We start from the raw sequence: 21,870 nt of genomic DNA, 5'->3' as shown, positions 1-21,870 counted from the left end.
TTTACTTTGTTTATTTCTATGTTTTAATGGTTTTAACATTATAATTGTATGCATTGCTCTGCAATTTGCTTTTTTTGTTTCTTGCAATTGGCATTTTGTTTTTTTGTTTGTTTGTTTGTTTTTTGAGACAGAGTCTTGCTCTGTCACTCAGGCTTGAGTGTAGTGGGGCAATCTGGGCTCACTGCAACCTCCACCTTCCGGGTTCAAGTGATTCTCCTGCCTCAACCTCCTGAGTAGCTGGGACTACAGGCGCGCACCACCACACACAGCTAATTTTTGCATTTTTAGTAGAGACGGGGTTTCACTATGTTGGCCAAGCTGGTCTTGAACTCCTGACCTCAGATGATCCACCCGCCTTGGCCTCCCAAAGTGCTGGGCTTACAGGCCTGAGCCACTGCACCCAGCCTGGCATTTGATATTGATACACACAGATTTAAGCCACTTCAACAACCGACTCCCTTCCTGTTGGGCAATTTCAGTTGTTCTCAGTCACTGCACTGAGATAGCATCCTGTTCACCCATGCTTCTCGAGCGCAGGCTCCCGGAGGTGACATCCGGGGTGACTGGGCCAGCACATGTTCTGTTTCACTAGAGGGTGACAGAATTCACTCCATTTATCGATATAACCATGCATATTCCAACCACTAGGGACCTGTTTTCCTGTGAACCAGGCCAACTCCTGATAGTGAGTGACATTTTTGTGTGTAATGGGGGAGAACCGTATCTCACTGTTATTTTCTTTTCTCTTGTTACCACTGAGGTGAGCATGTAATTTTCTTTCTTTTTTTTTTTTTTGGTATGAGTACCCAAGTACTCTAACATCATGTAGTGAGCTGTTTATCCTTTATCCTTTCTCTGATTTATCCTGAGCATTTATCCTTTCTCTGATGGTTGAAAATGCCAACATTTTAATACGCTTTATTTCAATGTATGCATGGGTCATTCTATTCAATTCTACTGATCTAGCTGCATATTCCTGAGTTAACTGATACTACACTATTTTAATTATTATGGCTTTATAATGCATTGGTATTTGTAATTTTGCTCTTCCTTGTAGTCATTCTGTACATGCATCATTTTATTTTGATTGATGAGGAAATTGAGCCTCCAGAGTTAAAATGACTTGTCCATGGCCTGTTTCACCAAGGACCCAAGGCCCAAAGGAGCTTCAAATGGGGTCCTGGATTCTCCCGCCCACTCTGTTTTCCCTGGGCTTCCCCACCCCTTGGCATGTAGTGTGGGACAGGAAAAACCCATGAACCTCGTTCTGGGCTTCTGTAAGGAGTGTTGGAGTGTCGAAGGCTGAAAATATGAGGGTCGTGATCAACTCAGTATACCACTGGAGGCTATATGAGTAAACAGCAAACTGTTCTCATGAAAGCAGGATGTTGGCAAACTGACAAACTGCATCTGCAGCCCAGAAGAAATGCTGAGGGGAGTCATGACCCAGGCACAAGTGTTTCTTGTGATTAGACAAATCTGAAGCCTGTTAGCAATCACATGAACCTGTGATCAATCAAGCAGCTGTCCAATCGTTACCTCCTCCTCCCTGCTCTTTCTCCCCAATAAATATGAAGGGCTGTAGAAGCTCAGGGCTACTGCCTTTGCTCAACGGAAGCAGGGAGCCCTTTTATTCCCCTGGCCCATTTCTTTAAAAAGCTTCTTTTGTTTTAAGTTTTCATTTCTGTGTTTGTCCTCCTTCGTTCAGTCTCGTAATGATGGTCTCAAGTAGTAACAGTAGTAACTGCCGAAGTGATGGTCTCAGGTAGTAATTGTGGCAATCTGCCACATTGGGGCGTCATGTCCTACGTTGCACAGCATCCCCACTAAGGGGACTCACCAGACACTCCGGAACTTTGGGTGAACTTTGTGTGATCTCAGCCTCAGGAGAACTGGGCTTCTTTGAATGGCTGGCTGTCTTTTCTCTCTTGGACACAGATCTGAGTGGTGGGGCTGTGCTCTTCACCCTGGGTCCTAGATAAGGAGTGTTGGGGTGCTGAAGGCCAAAAGTGTGAGGGTCGTGATCAACTCAGTATACCACTGCAGGCTATATGAGTAAACAGCAAACTGTTTACCCACCACCCCATCACAAGGAGAGGTACTTGTGGAAGGCTTCGTGCCTGCAGTCCCCACTCCCAGCTCCATCTTACTCCCCTGCTCTTATCTTCCCCTTTGACTCATTCCACTCCTCCCCTCACCAGCTTCTTTAAAAATGTTTTATTTGGTGTATTATAGTTGTGCAGTGTTTTTTTTTAGAACAAGGTAGCAAGGCACTCTGTGAATGAAAAGTTAAAGTGAAGCATTTCAGGTAGTGTGGGGGCTATTTGGGGCCTGACCCCAGTGAGTTAGAATATTCCAAGGTCTTCTGGGGGCCTCCAGGCTTCCCTGTCCCATCCAGAACCTCTTCCACCTCCCCAGAGAGAACCCCCCACCCACGCCAACGTCCACAGCCACCACACCTCCCCAGCCAACCCCAGCTCCAGCCACACCCTCCTGCTCCTGAGGTTTGGTTTGTGTCCATCAAGTGATGCTGGCTTGGCCTCGGCTTCTGCTGCTGCCCTGGGTGAAGCCAGGACTGTCCTGGGCATTCAGGCCTGAAAGAGCTTCCCTTGACTCAGCCATGACTCACCAGGGGTGGGCCCTACCAGGGCGGGGTGGCCCCTTGAGGGGTCTTGGGATGGCCTGGAGTTTCTGAGCTATAAACATTGCCATTTAAATTATTGAAATTACTGAGAAAGTTTGATATGTGGCAGCTCAGCCTTCAGGGGTTGAAGTTCCCAGAACATCTGCTTTTGACTCAAACCAGTCATTAGTGGGATTGTGGCATGGAAGTCTGGGAAATGTTTCCTAAAAGGCCGAGTGTTGGAGAGAAAAGAGGACTGGACTGTGGGTCAGAAGACCTAGGCTCTGGTCTGGGTGTCACTCCTCACTGGACTGCAACACTGAGCAAATCTCTTTCCTTCTCTTGACTCTGTAAAATGGGGAGAATAAGGCCTGTGTGCGAGGATCCCTTTAATCCCTGAGTAATTATGACCAAGCACCTTTAATGAGCTGAGGAGTGTTCGAGGTTGCTGGGGTTACAGCAGCAATCAAATCCATCCATGCACCAAGCACCTTTAGGTATTGATAAATACCATTAAGAAAATAAAATAGGGTGACTCAGGGGAGAGTACTGGGGGCAGGGGAGTTAAAGGTGATCAGAGAAGGCAATTGTCCAGGTAACTGATGCCTCGTCCTGGCTGATAGCAACGGAGATGGGGAAAAGTGGGCAGACTGCAGATAATGGTGGAGGTAGAGCCCTTAGGATTTATAGACCTGGCGAATGGAGTCACGGGGAGGATGAACACCAGGGTTTCAGGGTTGAGCAACAGAGTCAATGACGCTGTTGAGTCATTGAACTGGGGAAGAAGTGGGTCTAAGAGGAAAAATTGAGAGCTTGGTCTTGGACGTGTTAAGTCTGAAGCCCTAAGTTGACACCCAAGTGGCACCAAGTGACATCCAAGTGGCACCAAGTGAAGATGTGATGCAGACAGGCAGGCGCATGACTGGGGAGCGTGGTGCAGAGCTACAGCCAGCACAGGGACACACAGGTGGTGAGGGGCTACGGGAGGCATGGCTGCAGGGCTCTAGAACTCTTTACTGTCTCCTCCCTGCTCTATTCCCTTTCAAATACACTCACACTCCTCTCTGCCCCCAGTGCCTCTAGCCTGAGCCTGTGCTGGCCCTTAACTTCCCCTGCAGGTGGCTCCAGGGCCATTCCCAGCTCCCTGCACAAAGTCTGCACATTAAGTTCTGGGCCCAGGGGCCGGCTCCAGTCAGCTGACAAGTAGGAAACAGCCAGTGGACTTTCTCCAAGGGCTCAGCCACACTGGGCATCTTATTTTCTGATAGGGCATTTCCACCTTTTTTTTTTTTTTTTTTTTTTTTGTCTTTGAGGGGAGGCTGTTATGTAGAAGCAAGAGAACAATGTCCCAATCCACAGGCACTATTGACAAGGTTCCTGGGATTTTTTTAGAGTGGGCCCCGCTTTGACTAGTTGAGAAACCTCTGGAGGCCTCTGAATAGCTAGATGTGGGAGCTCCTCCAGCAGGGAGGGCTCCTTTCCCTGAGGGAGCTTTGGAAGACAACAGAGGGTGCCAGCTCCTGGGATGGGTACCCCAAAGATTCCACATGGCAGCTCTCACACTTATATCAGGGCCTGAAAATAAGAGGTTTGGGTTCTGGTGATACAGCCATGGTTGGTGAACTCTGGAATAAAGAAACATCTTAGCAACCCCCAGATACACAGAGATGAACTCCATTGTCCCCAAGTGACAATGGGGTCCAAACGATCAGGGCCCTAATGAGCACCTGCGCCTTGCTCAATATTAGATCAGCTCATTGTTCACGCACACAGTCACTCTGTCTGGTGATGATTGCTGTCTCCAACTGCAAACTGACAGGGCAGGAGGTCAGTAGGGAAGCGCTCCAGGTTGTTGGCTGAGTTGGGATCTGTATTAGTCCTTTCTTGCACTGCTAGAAAGAAATACCTGAGACCAGGTAACCTATAAAGAAAAGAGGTTTAATTGGCACAAGATTCCACAGGTTGTACAGGAAGCCTGGCTGGAGAAGCCTCAGGAAACTGCCTCAGGAAACTTACAATCATGGCAGAGGGCAAAAGGGGAAGCAGGCGTGTCTTACGTGGCAGGGGGAGCAGGAGGCATAGAGAGTGGGGAAGGTGCTACATGCTTTTAAACTAGGTCTGAGGATAACCCACTTACTATCATGAGGGGATATCTGCCCCCAGGATCCAATCACCTCCCACCAGGCCCTACCTCCAACACTGGGGATGACAATTAGAGGTGAGATTCGGGTGGCGATGCAGAACCAAATCCTATCAGGGTCTTTATCTCAGGACAGGGCCTGGGATCTCTGCAGTTGAGTAGGCGAGCTGCGACCTGTGCAAGGGCCCTGGGAGGACACAGGCTCATCTTCAGGGACTTTGATGGGTCCTCATACCCCAGCCCCATTTCAATGCTGCCAAATGAGGCAAGTGGCTTTCACTAGAAAGCAGAGTAAAGGACATCAGCATTACCCTGTGGAGGGTGTGACCAAATAGGATGAATCTGCTGCCTCGTTCTCCCAGTGCTGTCACCCCAAACCACTCAGTATCTGTCCATGACTACACACAGGCCTTCTCTGTGTCATCAGGAAAACACCCACCAGCAGCTGGAGCTTGCTGACCTCCACAGAGGGCTTGGGCCGTGAGGTGGGGCTCTCTGGCTTGCGGCCCTGGCTCAGCCTTTTACTAACCTTGTGATTTTGGATAAGTCACTTAACTTCTCAGAGAATAGTAAAAGAAACTACAGTATCTCACAGAGATATCTGAGTACTAGAGGAGATAATACCTGAAAAGAAATTGAAACAGGAGGTGGTCATAGTAAGAGTGCAATCAATGTTAGCTGTTATGACTATTCTCTGCATGGCAATCCCCCCAAACGGCTGTAGGGGGGCGTGCTGGGGCCAGAAACCACTCCACAGAGCAATGCCTGTCGTTAGAGAAGTGGGGCATTATAATCAGCAGGCGCCGGGTCATGACTCTCCCCTGTGACCAGGGAACACTGTTCTTACCAGAGGAAGGGGGACGGGGAATTTTGAAAGGTAGATAAAAACACCAACCAAACAAAACACTGAGGCAAAACTAAAAACAACAGCATCCACAGTCTTCTACAGATGGCCCCAAACTATTTTGTCCATGTTCTCAGAGGGCAGGCAGTCAGTTTAAAGTACCCAGCCTATGGCTGTCCATGGCACTCTGTATCAGTCTGCTCAGGCTGCCATAACAAAATGCCACAAGACTGGGTGGCTTAAACAAAAGAAGGTTATTGTCTCACAATTCTGGAGGCTGGAAGTCCAAGATCAAAGTGCCTGCTGGTTTGGTTCCTTCTGAGTCCTCTCTCCTTGATTTGCAGACAGCTCTCTTCCCCCTGTGTTCTCACACCATCTCTCCTCTGTGCACACACATCCCTGGTGTCTCTGTGTGCTTCCTCGTCTTATAAGGACACCAGTCAGGTTGGACACAGGCCCTCCTGAAATAACTCATTTTAATGTAATCACCCCTTTAGGGCTCTATCCCGAAGTATAGTCATTCTGAGGTGCTAGGGTCAGACCTTCAGCATACGAATTTTAGGGAAACACAATGCCCTTCATAACAAACTCTATCCACAGAATTTCAAGATGTGCAAAATACAGACTTTAGGAGGACTTTAGAAATAACTGAGTCTCCAGCCTGGGCAACATGACGAGACCCCGTCTCTATGAAAAGTTTTTAAAAAGAATCCAGGCAAAGTGACAGGCAGCTGTAGCCCCAGCTACTTGGGAGGCTGAGGTGACAGGGTCACTTGAGCCTGGGAGGTCGAGGCTGTAATGAGCCATGATCATACCACTACACTCCAGCCTGGGCAACAGAGTGAGAACAAACGAACGAACGAATGATCGAAAGAGAGAGAGAGAGAGAGAGGAAGGGAGGGAAGGAGAGGGAGGAAGAAAGAAAGAGAGAAGGAGAGGGAGGAAGGAAGGAAGAAAGGGGAAGGGAAGGGAAGGGAAGAAAGGGAAGGGAAGGGAAGGGAAGGGAAGGGAAGGGAAATCACTGAGTCCTTCTGAGTCCCTTCTTTACCTCAGTTCAGAATAAGGGAGCCTTGGTTCCCTCCTGACTGTCATTCATTTCATGTGTCCAGTCATCGTGGCTACAGTGATGATGGTAAATGTCTCGTATGTTAGGAACTATTCTAAATGCTTTGTATACTCAGCTTGTTGAATCCTCACAAAGAGATAGGTGTTATTACTATCCCCATTTTAAGGCAAGGAAATTAGCCACAGCTAGGTTGGGCAACTCTTCCAATTCTTGGAGCTGTTGAATGTCTGTGGCAGGGTTCGAGCCCATGGAGTCTTGCTCTAGACTCCAAGGTGTTAACCACTAAGCTTTTTCAGAGACACATGAGAACCCACGTGTAAAGACCCACACTATTTGGGCATCTTGCCTTTAACTTAAAAGAAAACTTAATGACCATTTTCTGAGTGCCTTTTGAGGGCCAGCCACTTTACAGCCTGCTCTCACAAGAACTCTAAGAACTCTTGTAGCCTTAGTTCTGGAGATGGGAAAACTGAGGCTCAGCTGTGAAGTCACACAGCTGGAATCTCACAGCCGGTAAGTTTATGTAACTAAAATTTCAACTTTGAGATGCATGATGGTAAAGTGCTCATTATGCTGGACTCAGTTGCTTCTGAGGCTGGAAAAAAGTTCCTTCTGAACACTCCACACCAGTGGCTTTGGGGGTTTGTTTTTGCTTTTGCTCTGTGAGGCTTGATGCCTGAGTGGTAGTGAAAATCAACTTAGTTGGTCAAAACCAACTTTAGAAAATGAAATAGAGATGAAGTGGTATCAGCAAAAAGGCAGACTAGGCAGTCCCACCCCTGTTCACCCATAAAAACGATGATTTAACAACTACCCATGTATGAAAATGGCTCTGAGAGAACTCCAAAGTATAATTAGAAAGCTGAAACACCCCAGTGGATTGCAGTAACAGAAGACAGCCACGTAGAAAACTGCTGGAAGCATTTCATTTGTATCACCCCAATCCCACGCTGGCACAGCTCGGATGCCAAGAGGTACACCCTTGGTCACAACTTCCTCCAGTGGGAAAAAAGGGTAGCAGGAGGACCCTGGAAGCCTTTACAACTGAGGACACTAACAGCCCTTACTGCTTGCTGCCACAGGCACCCACAGCCTTTGCCACGGAGGACCACACAGTCTTCATCAATGCTGAACCTAACTGACAGAGCTGCTCAAAGCCCATAGCACTGTGCCCCTCCAGAGCCAGAGCCATTACTGCTCCTTTCCTGGGACCTGAGTCACCACTACGCCTCCCCCAAGGCTGGAGTCACCACCATGTGCATTCTTGCACCCCATCCCATTATGTGTACCTGCCAATCAGACCCATCACTAATGGTGGCCATGTACCCACTGGTCAGACTTGGCATCACCATGTGCACCCAGAAATGGCACCTCTGCATGCCTTAGAATCAGCATCCCTGGACCTTGTGCCGAACCCAGCACTACTCACAACCCTTTTCAACCAGTAACCTTGTGCCCACCCATAGGTAAAGGCCTTTTCCTACCAAAGCCAGTTTGTAAAGTCTGGAAGAGGTGGCTACTCCTTTATGTGAAGGCACCAAGGCAAGGCTAAAAGGTACACAAAAAAATCCAGGAATCATGACAGCAACAAATGAACACAATAAATGTCTAGTAAATAACCCCTCAAAATTGAGATCTATGAATTTCCTGACAAAGAATTCAAAATATTATTTTAAAGAAGCTCGGTGAGCTATAGGAAAACGGAGTTCCTGAACTCAGGAAGAGAGTACATGAACAAAAGGAGATGTTCAGGAGATAGAAATAATTAAAAAAAAAAAAAAAAAAGAACCAAGCAGAAATTCTAGAGTTACAGGATACAATCAATGAAATGAGAAATGCAGTAGAGAGTTTCAACAGCAGACTTGCGCAGAAGAATCAGTTAACTCAAAGACAAGTAATTTGAAATTACAGTCAGAGGTGTGAAAAAGAATTTTTAAAAATGAAGAAATCCTATAAGATTTATGGTATAGCATCAAGTGAACCAAGTACACATTCTGTAAGTTCCAGAAGATGAGAGAGAGAAGTGAAAACTTACCCTCACTTCTAATTCCTGAAATTTCTGGAGATTCTGGGATGAAAATAGAGTCTTCTCTTTTCTTTGTTGATAGCTAGATTTATCAAGCCCATCTTTGGTTTCACTGATTGTCTCTTTTCTTTATTTGTCTTTTATTTCATTGATTTCTGCTCTAATTTATTAACTTCCTTTTACTTACATTGTGTTTCACTTGTTCTTCTTTTTCAGTGATTGTAGACCAACCTTGTGTTTTTTCTAATATTAATATTTATAGCTACAAATTTCCCTCTAATTTTTTAGCTGCTGCCCTAAAATTTTATGTTACACTTTCATTTTGATTTAGGTCAATATATTTCTTAAGTTTTCATTTAATTTCTTCTTTGGGGTTATTTAGAAGTGTGTTGTTTAATTTACACCAAACAAATTTACACCAAATAAATTTAACCAAATCATTTCTGTTATTGATTTCTAATTTAATTCCATTATGGTTGGAGAATATACTTTGCATAATCTTATTCCTTTTATAGTCATTGAGACTTTCTTTAAGACCCTATGGCTTACATAGGGTTTTCCTGGTGATGTTTTATGTAAGCTTGAAAATAATGGATGTTCTGGGTGGATTGCTTATATATGTCAGTTTACTCAAGTTGTTTGATAATGTTCTTCAGTTCTTTTTTATCCTTTCTGACTTTCTCTACAGTTGTTCTATCAATTACTGAAAGAAAAGTATCAAAATCTTCAACTGTAATTGGTATATTGTGTATTGAAACTTTTAATTCAGTCAGATTTTGCCTCACATGTTTTAGGGCTTTTTAAAAAGGTACATGAATATAATTTTGACATCTCTGGCTATTGCTTGCTCTTTTCTTGTTATGAAGTCGCCCTTTTGCCCAGTAATATGTGTTATCTTAAAGTCTATTTTGTCTGATATTAATATAGGTACTCCAGTTGTAATCTATTTATTGTTCACATGGTATGTAGTTTTTTTGGATCCTTTTACTTTTAATCTGTTTGTCGTTGAATTTAAAGTTTATTTTTTGCAGCCAGCATAGAATTGGGTCTTGCTTTCTTTTCAGTCTAACAGTCTTTGCATTTTCATTGGAGTGTTTAATTTTTTTAAATTTAATAAAGTTTTTTATGTTTGGATTTACATTTAGAATTTTGTTATTTTTTCTACTTGTCATGTCCTTTTTGTTCCTTTGTTCTTCTTTAATTGACTACTTTTGTTATGTTATTTTTTAATTTATTTTTGAGACAGGTTCTCACTCTGTCACTCAGGCTGGAGTGCAGTGGCACAATCATGGCTCACTGCAACCTCTACCTCCCAGGCTCAAATGATCTTTCTGTCTCAGACCCCTGAGTAGCTAGGACCACAGGTGCATGCCACCACATCCGACTAATTTTTGTATTTTTTGTAGAGACAGGGTTTTGCCATGTTGCCCAGGCTGGTCTTGCACTCCTGACTCAAGCAATCCTCCCACATTAGCCACCCAAATTGCTTAAGCCACAATTGCTTAAGGATTACATGCTTAAGCCACAGTGCTTGGCCAACTATCTTTATATTAAAATATTTTTAATATATCATTTAAATTCTTCTGTTTATTTTTTAACTCTCTTTCTTTGAATCTTTTTTCCTTAGTAGTTGCTGCAGGGATTACAATATGCATCTTCAATTTAGCATAATCTACTTTAAATTCATACTGATTTACTTTTTTTGGTAAAAAATAGAAACTGCACAATTATAGCTTCATTTCTTACCCTTCCTCCTCTGTGCTGTTATTGTCATGTATATTGTATATACATGTATATATTGTCATTATACTGCGTTATAAACCCACAGTGTGGCATTATAATTTCTGATTTAAATAATTGTGTATGTGTTTCAAAGTTAAAAGAAGAAAAAGTAATGTATACACATACATTTTATGTTTTTATTATTATGTTATATATTTTCACTTTACCTACATGCTTACCATTCCCAGTGCTCTTCTTTTCTTTCTGTGAACTGGGTTACTATCTGATATTATTTTCTGTCATTTTAAAGGATTGCCTTTAATTTTTCTTGAGTGTAAGTCCAACAGAACGAAATTCCCTGTTTTGCTTATCTGGAAAAATACAATTTCACCTCAATTTTTGAAGGGTAGTTTTATTAGATAGTAAATTTGTAGGTGAAAGTCCTTGTTCTTGTTGTTATTGTTTTTTCCAGCCCTTTAAACATGTCATTCCATCACCATCCAGCCACTATTGTTTCTGATGAGAAATCAACCATCAATCATATTGTCTTTAATGTGATATATCTCTGTTTCTCTCTATTTCTCTTACTGCTTGCCATGTTATCTCCTTTAATTGACTCCTGGCGTTTTGACTATGTCTAAGTGTGATTCTTTTTTTTTTTACTTTGGGTTTATTCAGTTTCTTGACTCTGTAAGTTAATGGTATTTACTCACATGGAGACTTTTCAACTTTTTTTTTTTAACAATTTTTCTGTGCCTCTTTCTCTTTCCTCTCCTTTTGAGACTCCTATTACATTTGTGTTTGAACACTTTATATTGTCTGGCAGGTCTCTAAGGCTCTGTTAATTTTTCTTAACATTTTGTTCTCTGTTCTTTGGATTGCATAACTTCTGCTCTGTCTTCATATGTGCAGCTTCTTTCTTCTGCCATCTCAGATCTGCTCTTGAACCCATGTAGTGAATTTTTGTAATTTTCAGCTGTAGAAATCTCATGTGATTCTTTTTTTTATAATTTCCACTTATCTATTGAAAGTATGTTGGCTCACTGTTAACATAATTTTATTTAATTCTTTGAGCATTTTTCTTTAATTCCTTGAGCATAGCTATAACAACTGCTTTGACGTCATGTCTTCATCTATTGTCTGTTTTGGTTTTTCTGATCACACTTTCCTGTTTGATTGCATGTCTAGTAATTTCCGGTTGAAAACTAGACATTGCAGTGATTCTAGATTCCATTCACTTTCCTAAAAGTTGTTGGTTTTCTGTTTTATAACTTCTCTGCACTTAAATTGCAGAATTAATCTCCTCCATGGTGTGCAGCCACCAATACTACAGTGCAGTTTTGATTATAATACTTTTCTTTGTTTTTCAGTCTGACTCCCTAAAGGTGTCCTCGATTCCTGTATTATAGGATGATGAGACAATTATTTGGCCAGAAGTTAAACGCTCAGATACCGTGAACAACTAAGCCTCCCACCCTCTGCTGCCAGAGCTGTGTGTGGCTGGAGAAACACATTAACATGTACAAGTACTCACGCAAGGTGGGAGGGTGAGACAGGGGTGAGGACTAAAAAAGTACCTACTGGAACAACATGGCAAAACCCTGTCTCTGCAAAAAATACAAAACACTAGCTGGGTGTGGTGGCACATGCCTGTGGTCCCAGCTACTTGGAGACTGAGATGAGAGGATCACTTGAGCCCAGGAGGTCAAGGCTGTAATGAGCTTTGACCACACTATGGCACTCCAGCTTGGGGGACAGAGTGAGACCTTGTCTCAAAGAAGAAAAAAAACTACCTATTGGGTACAATGTTTACCATTTAGGTGATGGGCACACTAAAAGCCCAGACTTCACCACTATGCAATATATGCATATAAGAAACATACACTTGTACCCCCTAAATACATACAAATTAATTTTAAACTAAACAAAAATTTTTTTGCACATCCTCAGGTCTACCTTGGGTCTCACTTTTTGCTGCATTTTTTTGGGTTTCTTCCCTAGTCAGAGATGTGCAGGGAGTTTATTGTCTCAGCCCTCTCATGGCTTCCTTACTTCCAAGTTCTCCTCATCACAATTCTGGCTGATCTCCTGTCTACCATGAACAGAAGCTGTAACCTCAAGCCAGTAAAGCTGCAGATTTTTATTTTCTCCCTAGAACTGATTCCATGAACTTTAACCCATAAAACTGCAGATTTTCATCTCCCCCATCCCAGACCAAATCTACCACCTTCTGCTGGTATAGCTACTGGTTTCCTTTTTATCTATTTATTTATTTATTCATTTATTTATTTATTTAATTTATTTTTGAGGTGGAGTCTCGCTCTGTCACCCATGCTGGATTGCAGTGGTGGGATCTCAGCTCACTGCAACCTCTCTACCACAGGCATGTGCCACCACACCCAGCTAGTGTTTTGTATTTTTTGCAGAGACAGGGTTTTGCCATGTTGTTCCAGTAGGTACTTTTTCAGTCCTCACCCCCGTCTCACCCTCCCACCTTGCGTGAGTACTTGTACACGTTAATGTGTTTCTCCAGCTCACTACCTCCTGGGTTCCAGCGATTCCCGTGCCTCAGCCTCCTGAGTAGGTAGGACTACAAGTGCCCATCACCATGCCAAAATAATTTTTGTATTTTTAGTAGAGATGGGGTTTCACCATGTTGTCCAGGCTGGTCTTGAACTCCTGACCTTAAGTGATCTGCCCCCTCAGTGTTGTGATTACAGGCATGACCACCGCACCCCACCTAGCTGCTGGTTTTCAATGACAGCCCTCAAACCAAGCCCACCATTCCCGTGAGGCAACCTAGTGCTGGGGCTGGGAAACTTCAGGCAGGATGTCCACAGACTCAGGCAGGATGTCCACAGACTCATGGCCATCTTGGTGCAGGAGCAGCTTTTTAAGATTAAACACTTATCAGTTCGTTGTCTGCTTTTGGTCATTTTCTAGTACCCAGAAATTGTTGTTTTGACAATTTTGTCTAGTTTTATACTAGTTTTCTTCAAAAAGAAATTGACCAGCTTCTTAGACCCTTCTGAGGTGAATCTTGGACTGGATTGTTTTCACGTTTCTTCCACTTAAATACTTTATTGCCCACAGCTTTTGATTTTGATCAGAGAGGTACTGATATTAGGAGGCTGGTGAAAGCACATGGAAGGAGAGCTGAATTTTGCATAAGTCACCTCAAATGTACAAAAATAAATGGGAGAACCAGTGACGCTGAACACTGAACTGGGTGTTTCAGAGCTGGGGTCTAGTCTAGTCCAGCCTTGAGAAAATCTCTTTGAGGTTTTCTAACAAAAGTATCTAGCAAAAGACTCCCCAAGCCTCCCCGAACAAGTGTCACTGTGCCCATCTTCTCCCCGGGGTCCTTTCCCCACCTCTCTTCCGCCTTTATCATGGGCCTGCGACTGTGAGGGTGAAAATGGCTGAAATTAACTTTCACTTCTGCTCAGACACCTGGAACCCACGAGCAGTCATTTCCTTGTTTTCTTTCTGAGTGACTGCTGGGATCGTGTGTGTGTGTGTGTGTGTGTGTGTGTCTGGTATTGTTGTTGTTATTTTCCAACCTCTGTCTGTTGGGGTGGACAGAATGGTGATGTTTTATCACAGATCACATAAGGGCCAGCACACCTCCCTGCAAACTCTCACATCCCCTCCCACTCTAACCTTGGAATAGACGGAAAATGTATTCTCTTTGTAGGAAGCTGGGTTTCCTGCTCTCCGCTACATTCTCTATATCCTCAAGTCCAAGTACATAAAAGTTGTCCAAAAGTCATCTATTTAGGCCCTACTGACAAAATGTTGGAGGTGGTTCAGGTAGCATCACAACATCCTGGTTCAGTAAAGACTCAGCCCAGGGATCTATCTCTGAGAGTCTGTAGGAGTCTTAGTCACGAATCATGTTCAAAGCCATCTCCTTGGCAGCTTCCCCCAATTACCCCTGATAGAATTATTGCCCCCGCCTCTGGTCTAGCACTGTGCCCCACTGAGGCCTCTTACTGTGCTCCACTGCAGTGATCTCCTTATCAGGCCCCTTCCCCAAGCTCCTTAGGCTGAGACCCTCAGAGGAGGATGGAGCGTAGCTGCATTGGTATCCCCAGCCTCCAGCAGGTGCTTACCACAGAGCAGGTGTTCAGAAAAACAGTGCCGCATTAATTGAATTGAAATAGGAAGACTAAGTCGTCTCATCTCAAATCAGTCACTTTTTAAATCAGAAGCTCGCAGAGTTTGGAACTTATGTTTCATGTTTGGGTCTGCGTAGTAGGTATCAGGAGACGAATGTAAGAGTAAATTAACAGGAGCTGCCATGGACTGAGCAGGCCCAGGGTTCTGGACATTGTTCTGAGCCCTTTGCTACCATGTAGAGAAGATCAAATTTGGGGCTTAAAGCAATTAGCCACATTCACATCAGCTTCCAGGTATTTGGAGTTTATTATGTACTAAATACGGTAATAGATACTTTTTATGTGTGAATCCATTTATTCTCACAAAAACCCCTTGGGGAAGTGAAACAGATTATTTCCATAGTGTCTTAAAACCCCAGAACTCTGCGTTGCTGCCTCTGTTGACATGAACACCTGTCAAACCTGCAACTCACAGCTCAGTATTGTCTTAGTCCCATCCAAGGAAATGAACTCCATGAGGAAACTGAGATTCTGGACCGTGGGGTAGAAGCTGCCTTGTCTGCCTCCCACACCCATTCTCAAGGATCCAAGACTATGAAGGGAGAAGAGAGAGCCCACTGAGTGACTTCCTCTTATAAGCCAGTATCAAGACACTGGTGGAAAGGAACCAGCTCACCAGTGGCTCACTGTGTCTGGATGGACCAGCGAGACTCTGAGGTCATCACAGAAACCATCCTGGTCCCATTGGTCCCTCGACTGCTGTGTACAGGATGCCACCCACCACTCCAGACACCACTCACCACTCTTGATGTTGGGATCCTTCTCCCATTACCTCCATTATTCTTGTTCTCGACTCCTCTGAGTTTTCATAGCCAAGTAAATTTTCACCATTGAAGAGGCTCTGAGATCCAAGTCAACTACTAGCTAGGGTGCTATAAAACACATGGGAAATTAGCTTTAACCAAGCACCAATTCTGTGCCCACCATTCATACCCATTCTACCATTTAATGCTGATAGTATCCTGTGAGCTAGCTATTATTAGCATCATTTAAAGACAAAACAAAACCAGCGAGGCCAAGAGAACGGCTGCCGTGGTGCACACAGATGGCACATGGCAGAGCCTAAGCTCTCTCCATGAGATCCGCAGCGTTTGTCCATAAGGCAAGGCAAATTACCTTGTAGAGTCAGCGTGGAGGTTTGCTAACTCTGCCGGACTTGGTGCAGGAAAAATACCAGCCGTGCTGTTAAACCAAAACCCCATGAGAAAACTTTCTGCTAACAGAGGGGCATTATGACCCACGTGGCCCAGGGCCAGAGAAAGGGCAGCTACTCATGGTCCTTCCTCACAAGTTTTCCTGGAGCAGAGGGACACCCCCAAACCCAGGGAGCCCGCAGGAGCTTCAGAAGGGCTCGGCTGGAGGGCGGAGCCCCTGCTGCACTTGCTCATTGGGGGCTGGGGAGGCTCTGATCGCAGACCCGGGGTGCTGCCACCTCTGTCTGCTGCCGGTAGAAAGCCACAAGCCATGAAAACTGATTGAGATGAGAAGAATTCATCTGGGACTGGCTTTTGCTTTAGGATGGTGTTGGAAGTCACTGGTTGTCGCTAGAAGTCTGCTCCACTGTAAGGGTGCTGGGATTTGAAGAGCTATGGTGGACCACCACTGAAGCATTGCCAAGGTAAGGCCCTGTGTCTTCCGGGTTCTTTATCGTCTTCCTTAAATTGTGTAAATGGTGCTCTAAGGCCAGCAGTGGGGCAAGCAGGCAAGGACATTGCTGTGGGTGCCACAGACGGAGGAAGAGGCATGAATGGGATCGCTGCCTAAGCTATGAATAGATTGTTCCATGGTTTGTGCGTTTCCAGTTTTGAGAATTTTAATTTATAAAAGTTCATCCATCCAGGGTAGATTCTGCTTTTTGGAAAAGGCAGTGAATGTGCCACAGAGGAAAGAAAGGACATGGGATGTGGAGAGGGGGTTGGGTGGACACACACAGGCCACTTCTGCGCTCCCGGCGAGTCACTCGGCCTCTTGATAGGAGGTGATATTGACTGCACAGAGCTGACGGAGGTCCGCGGTCATGCGCGGGGAGCATCTGGCTCAAAGCAAATGACTGGTTGTTGCTTTCGTTTCATTTTGTTTGTTTCTGAATGAAGTTGTTCCATGTTTCAGCCATTCGGGGATGGGGGTAACTGAATAGATGTAATGATGATCTTCTTGGTTAAGAGATCTATTTCGCCAGGAAACACCAACTGTGAAAAGGAAAGCATAGTTGATCACATATGTTGAAAGGATTTGTTTAAATTGTAAGGCTTTGACAACATTTCCATTTATCTGGTAATGTGGGTGGATGAAGTTCACCCTCATCCACCCACATTACCAAGGAACTAAGGAATCGTGCCTTCACAGTAACAGAGAAGAATTTGCTATAATATGTGCAGATCCTCCTCCCTCGGGAGAGTGGGGCTTAATTCCCCTCACCTTGAGTGAGGCCTGGACTAGGAGTATGGAAAGGGAGAAATAGTAGCTCTGCAGTAGAGAAACCTGCAGACACCAGCTTCACCAAGGGATCAAGCTTAGCATCACCAGGAATAAGCTGGGCTGCTATTGTGAACTGCCATGACAGTGCGGTTCTCCCCACCAACTCATAACCCCAGTCTGATCATGAGAACTCATCATGATTAAAAAATCCAAATTGGCGAAGATTCCACATCATATTTCATCTTCAAAAATGTCAAGGTCATGAAAAACAAAGAAAGACAGGCAAAGTGTCACAGATCAGAGGAGGCATGACGGTCAGGACACCCAAACCCAGAATTCACATCCTGTATTGGATCCCAGAACAACACCACAAAGGTCATTAGTGGAAAAATAGGTGAAATCTAGATAAGGTCTGGGGTCTCGCTAATATTATGGTAACAATTACTCCTTAGTTCTGGCAAACGTACCATGGTTAGGTAAGGTGTTCACATTAGAAGAACCTGGTGAAGGGAATATGGAAATTCTCCGTACTATCCTAATTTTTCTCCAAATCTAAAATTACCTCAAAATAAAGAGTTAAAAGAAAAATTAGACTCATTCTTCCTCAGAGCAGAAGTAGCCAAATCCTGAGCATTCTTGGGAAAACTGGCGTTCATGGCCTGGCGGTCGCACCCACTCTTTGAACATTCTGGAATATAGCAGGCCTTTTGCATTTTTGACCATCCATCATTCTCTCTCCCAACCCCTACCTTACTCCAGAATAGCTCTGTATTTGCCTCTCTTCATGGTATTTCTCATGGATGATTTTTTTGTTGTCGTGATGTTAAATGGGTTTTGTGGGGGTTTTTGTTCATGTTTTTTGTTTTTCAGAGATGGGGTCTTGCTCTGTCACCCAGGCTGGAGTGCAGTGGCAAGAGATCATAGCTCACTGCAGCACCGACCTCCTGGGCTCAAGCGATCCTCCCACCTCAGCCTCCTGAGTAGCTGGGACCACAGGTATGCTGCTGTGCCTGGCTAATTTTTTAATCTTATTTTTTGAAGAGATGGGGTCTCGCTTTGTTGCCTAGGCTGGTCTCTAACCCCTGGCTTCAAGCCATCCTCCCACCTTGGCCTCCCACAGTACTGGGATTGCAGGCAAGAGTCACTGCGACTGGCCCAGCATACAATTTTTTTTTTTTTTTTTTTTTGAGACGGAGTCTCGCTCTGTTGCCCAGGCTGGAGTGCAGTGGCACCATCTCGGCTCACTGCAAGCTCCGCCTCCTGGGTTCATGCCATTCTCCTGCCTCAGCCTCCCGAGTAGCTGGGACTACAGGTGGCCACCACCACTCCCAGATAATTTTTTGTATTTTTAGTAGAGACAGGGTTTCATTGTGTTAGCCAGGATGGTCTCTATCTCCTGACCTCGTGATTCACCCGTCTCGCCTCCCAAAGTGCTGGGATTACAGGTGTGAGCCACCACGCCCAGCCCCAGCATGCATTTTTGAGCCTTTGCTCTGTGGCAGGGGCTGCAGGACTGAATACACCCTCATCTACCCAGCCAAACTCACTGCACTGGTGCAGGCTCCTGGCACCCCAAGCACAGGCCCAGCTACCCAGACCTGACTCCTCTCCAGGAAGGAAGCAGAAAGCCAGGAATGGAGGGAGTAAGGACCCAGGCCCCTGGGGGAGTATAGCATTCCAGCCAGATGGAATCTGCTGTCCTCTGAGCTCAACCAGCCTCACAGAATCTGGACAGCCAAGTGGCTGTGAGCTGGGCTGGGCAGACTTCCTGGAGAGTAAACTGTGGCCTCCAGGATGTAGAGAGGGTACTCAAAGGGCCAGCTCCTGTTTGAGTGAGGACTCTGACCTTGTGAGCACCCCTGTGGCCTGGGGTCTGCAGCCTTGGGGACTGGTCACAGGTGGCCAGCATCCTGGCTTGCAGGGTTCACGTGTGTGGAGAGGTAACAGCAAGACAGAGAAACCTGGTCCCCTCTGCAGGTCCAGCAGAGCAGGTGAGCCCTGTTCAAAGGCGATGCTGCGCCTGATTAGAGAAAAGCTTCCGAAGCAGGTGAGGAGGAAAAAAGAATGATGAAGCTGCAGGAAGACAGCACGTAGATGGAAATCTCAAGATACTGAGATAGAAATCAATCACAAAACTCTCACAGGAAAATCACAGCTAAAAGGTGGTGATTACACGTGGGGCTGAAGTGCCTTTCCTGTCACATCTGCTACTCCACTGCCAACCTGCTGCTACCCCCTAGCAGCCCTCACATTTCTGGAATGTTCTGTGGCATGCTCCTGCTTGCCTGAATCCCTTCCCCACCTTCCCACCTAGGCGACTCGCATTTGCTCTGACATCCAGGGCAGGTGCGAATGTCTCCTCCCAATCACAGTGCCCAAGCCCATTTGTGTGTCCCCAGCAACCAACAGCACACGCCCAGGGCTCTGGTTTGCAGGCCTGCCAGGTTCTCTGGGAAGCTCCTGAGGACAAGGACAGGCCCTACATGTGCCTCGAGGCCCCAGCACCCAGCACAGTGCCTGGCCCACCAGGGGTATCTGGTAAAGTGGTTCTTGAGTTAAAGACACAGGGCAAAACCTTGAATGAAAATCCAGGTTAAGACATGAGGATGAAAGATTGAAAAAGGAAAAGCAAAGATAATTGAATGATCATCCCTAACTGTGGTATACTCCAGTGCCATCAGCATGCTGGGGTTTTGACAGGACCTTTGGAAGAAAGAAAAGATGCATCTAAGGCCTCTGGCACATTCCACTTCCTGCAGACAGTGTGGTATAGAGGAAAGCATTGCGGCTTCCTGCCAGCCAGGTCTGTCTGGCTCTGCACCTGCCAGCTGGGAGTGTGAAGTGGGAGCAGTTGCACCCACCCCCGAGCTCAGACATGAGAACGGAACAGAACCATGGGATGGGGATCTAGAGCCTAAGACATAGAGGAGGCTCCTCCTCGTCCACTGTGGGGCTTGTGCAACCCCTTCATCAAAGGGCTGGTGCTTCCCACATTGTATGCAAGGAAGTTTTGTCATGTGCCTTCTCGTCACAACTTGCTGCTGGTCTTTTTGCACACTTTGGTACCTAGGATGCTGAACCTGGACCAGTGGGAGGCAAACAAGACACACCTGGGATGCAAAATGTAAGGCGGCTCCCAGGCTCAGGTCGTTCAAGCGCAGGAAGGGTTTGCGTATGTGTGAAACGCACAATGCCATGAGGTGTCTATAAGGGCATTTGAGGTTCTGTGCTTAACGGATGAAGTGGGTCCTGAGCATTGAGACCGTGCATACCTGATGAGTTTCCTGGTGCTCTGAGCTCCCTGAACTTGTAAGCAAGCTTTTGTGTAGGTAGGTACTTACAGTTTTTGTCAGATTCCCAAAGGGGTCTGTGAGCCCCAAAATATTTGGAATCACCCAGTCAAATATCTAGGAAGGATACTTTAATTTTCTTTCTCAGTGTGTTGTAGATATGGGGAAGTGGAAAGGACTTGGACACAGAAGTCAGCCAAAGCAGCCACATCTGAGCAGTCCCATCCTGCAATGTAGTGGTTAGACGGCTGGCCTTGTCAACCAGAGGGTTCCAGTACAAGGTCCAGCCCTGGCAATGTGAGCAGGTCACTGTGTGCCTTCCTGAGATGACAATAGTCTGATCCCACTATATACTAGCGGACTTACCTAGCTCGGGTAGGTTAATTATACCCTCTCAGTCTTATTTCTTTATTCATTGATAATAGCACATCACAGGATTATCAGAATTAAATTAAAAGCCCTGATTTTTAGGTGAGTGGAAGCTGAGGAGCACACAACATTTTTGACAGGTTGCCCTCAATTCTCAATGTCAGAACCACCAGGGGTCCTTGTACTTCAAAAGACACATCTTACATGACAGCTTCTTTGATTTACTTTTATGCCCAATATTCATTTTGAAATCTCAAAAATGAGAGCATGGTGTTGTTTCTCAAAAGAGATAGTAAATTTAATAAGATTGAGAGACATGAAGCTAGACACAGTCATGGGCCACATAACAAGATTTCGGTCAATGATGGACTGCACATATGATGGTGGTCTCATAAGACAAAGGCACTGTATTTTGACTGTGCCTGTTTTATGCTTAGAGACACAAATATTCACCACTGTGTTACTGTTGCCCACAGCATTTAGTACAGTCACAGGCTGTATAGGTGTGGAGCCTAGAAGCAATAGGCTATGTCACACAGCCTAGGTGTGGAGTAGGCTCTACCATCTAAGTTTTGTACACAATGTTCGCACAACAACAAAATCACCTAATGACGCCTTTTTCGGAACAGATCCCCGTGGTTAAGCAATGCGTAACTGTATTTTGGGAACTTCCCCTGTATCCAGATAGTCAGTCCAAGAGCTCTATGTTTGGATCTCACAGTGCTTGAGATGCGGAGAGAATCTCATTTCCTGAGTCAGATGTGGACATTCTTTCTTGGCATGGGTACATTGCTGTGGCTTGTGCTGAAAGCTGCATAAGAAACAGAGGTTGGAAACTCACGGTGGCTTTTATTGCTGAGATGATGCTAAGCTGTTCGCCATTCCACCCGGGACCTCCATAGAAGGAGCCTGGGGAGGATGACCCTCAGACTCCAGATCCAGGAAATCCATGCCTCCCTGGAGCAATGGATGTCTTACAGACACTGTGACTCTTCAAACTGAATATTTTCTTCTCTGTGCTTTGGACTCCAGGACACTTAGAACCATTTACATCTAACCACTAGCAGTTGGGTAACAGCATGTCACAGTCTGTATTTCTGCGCAGCAGCTTTATACACAATTTTTTTTTTCTGCCCTAACTTACCCTTTGGTCTAATTTCTTTGTCTGTTTTTCTATCCTGTTGTATTGTA

The 21,870-nt window shown here is 45.2% G+C and overlaps 1 protein-coding gene across 2 annotated transcripts in view; it reads left to right on the top strand.

The window, feature by feature from the left end:
• The first annotated feature begins 15,625 nt into the window (after positions 1-15,625).
• The window catches only part of BLK (BLK proto-oncogene, Src family tyrosine kinase), a 76,560-nt gene continuing 70,315 nt past the window's right edge, over positions 15,626-21,870 (top strand). For both annotated transcript variants that reach the window (XM_017883705.1, XM_017883703.1), the window contains exon 1: positions 15,626-16,220. The gene's annotated coding sequence lies outside the window, so the exon portion shown is untranslated. The remainder of the gene's footprint in view (positions 16,221-21,870) is intronic.

This window comes from Rhinopithecus bieti, unplaced genomic scaffold (assembly GCF_001698545.2).
Source record: "Rhinopithecus bieti isolate Rb0 unplaced genomic scaffold, ASM169854v2 scaffold_13857, whole genome shotgun sequence".
Classification (NCBI taxonomy): domain Eukaryota; kingdom Metazoa; phylum Chordata; class Mammalia; order Primates; family Cercopithecidae; genus Rhinopithecus; species Rhinopithecus bieti.
Note: the sequence above shows the minus strand (reverse complement) of the source record. Positions and strands in the feature narration are given on the sequence as shown.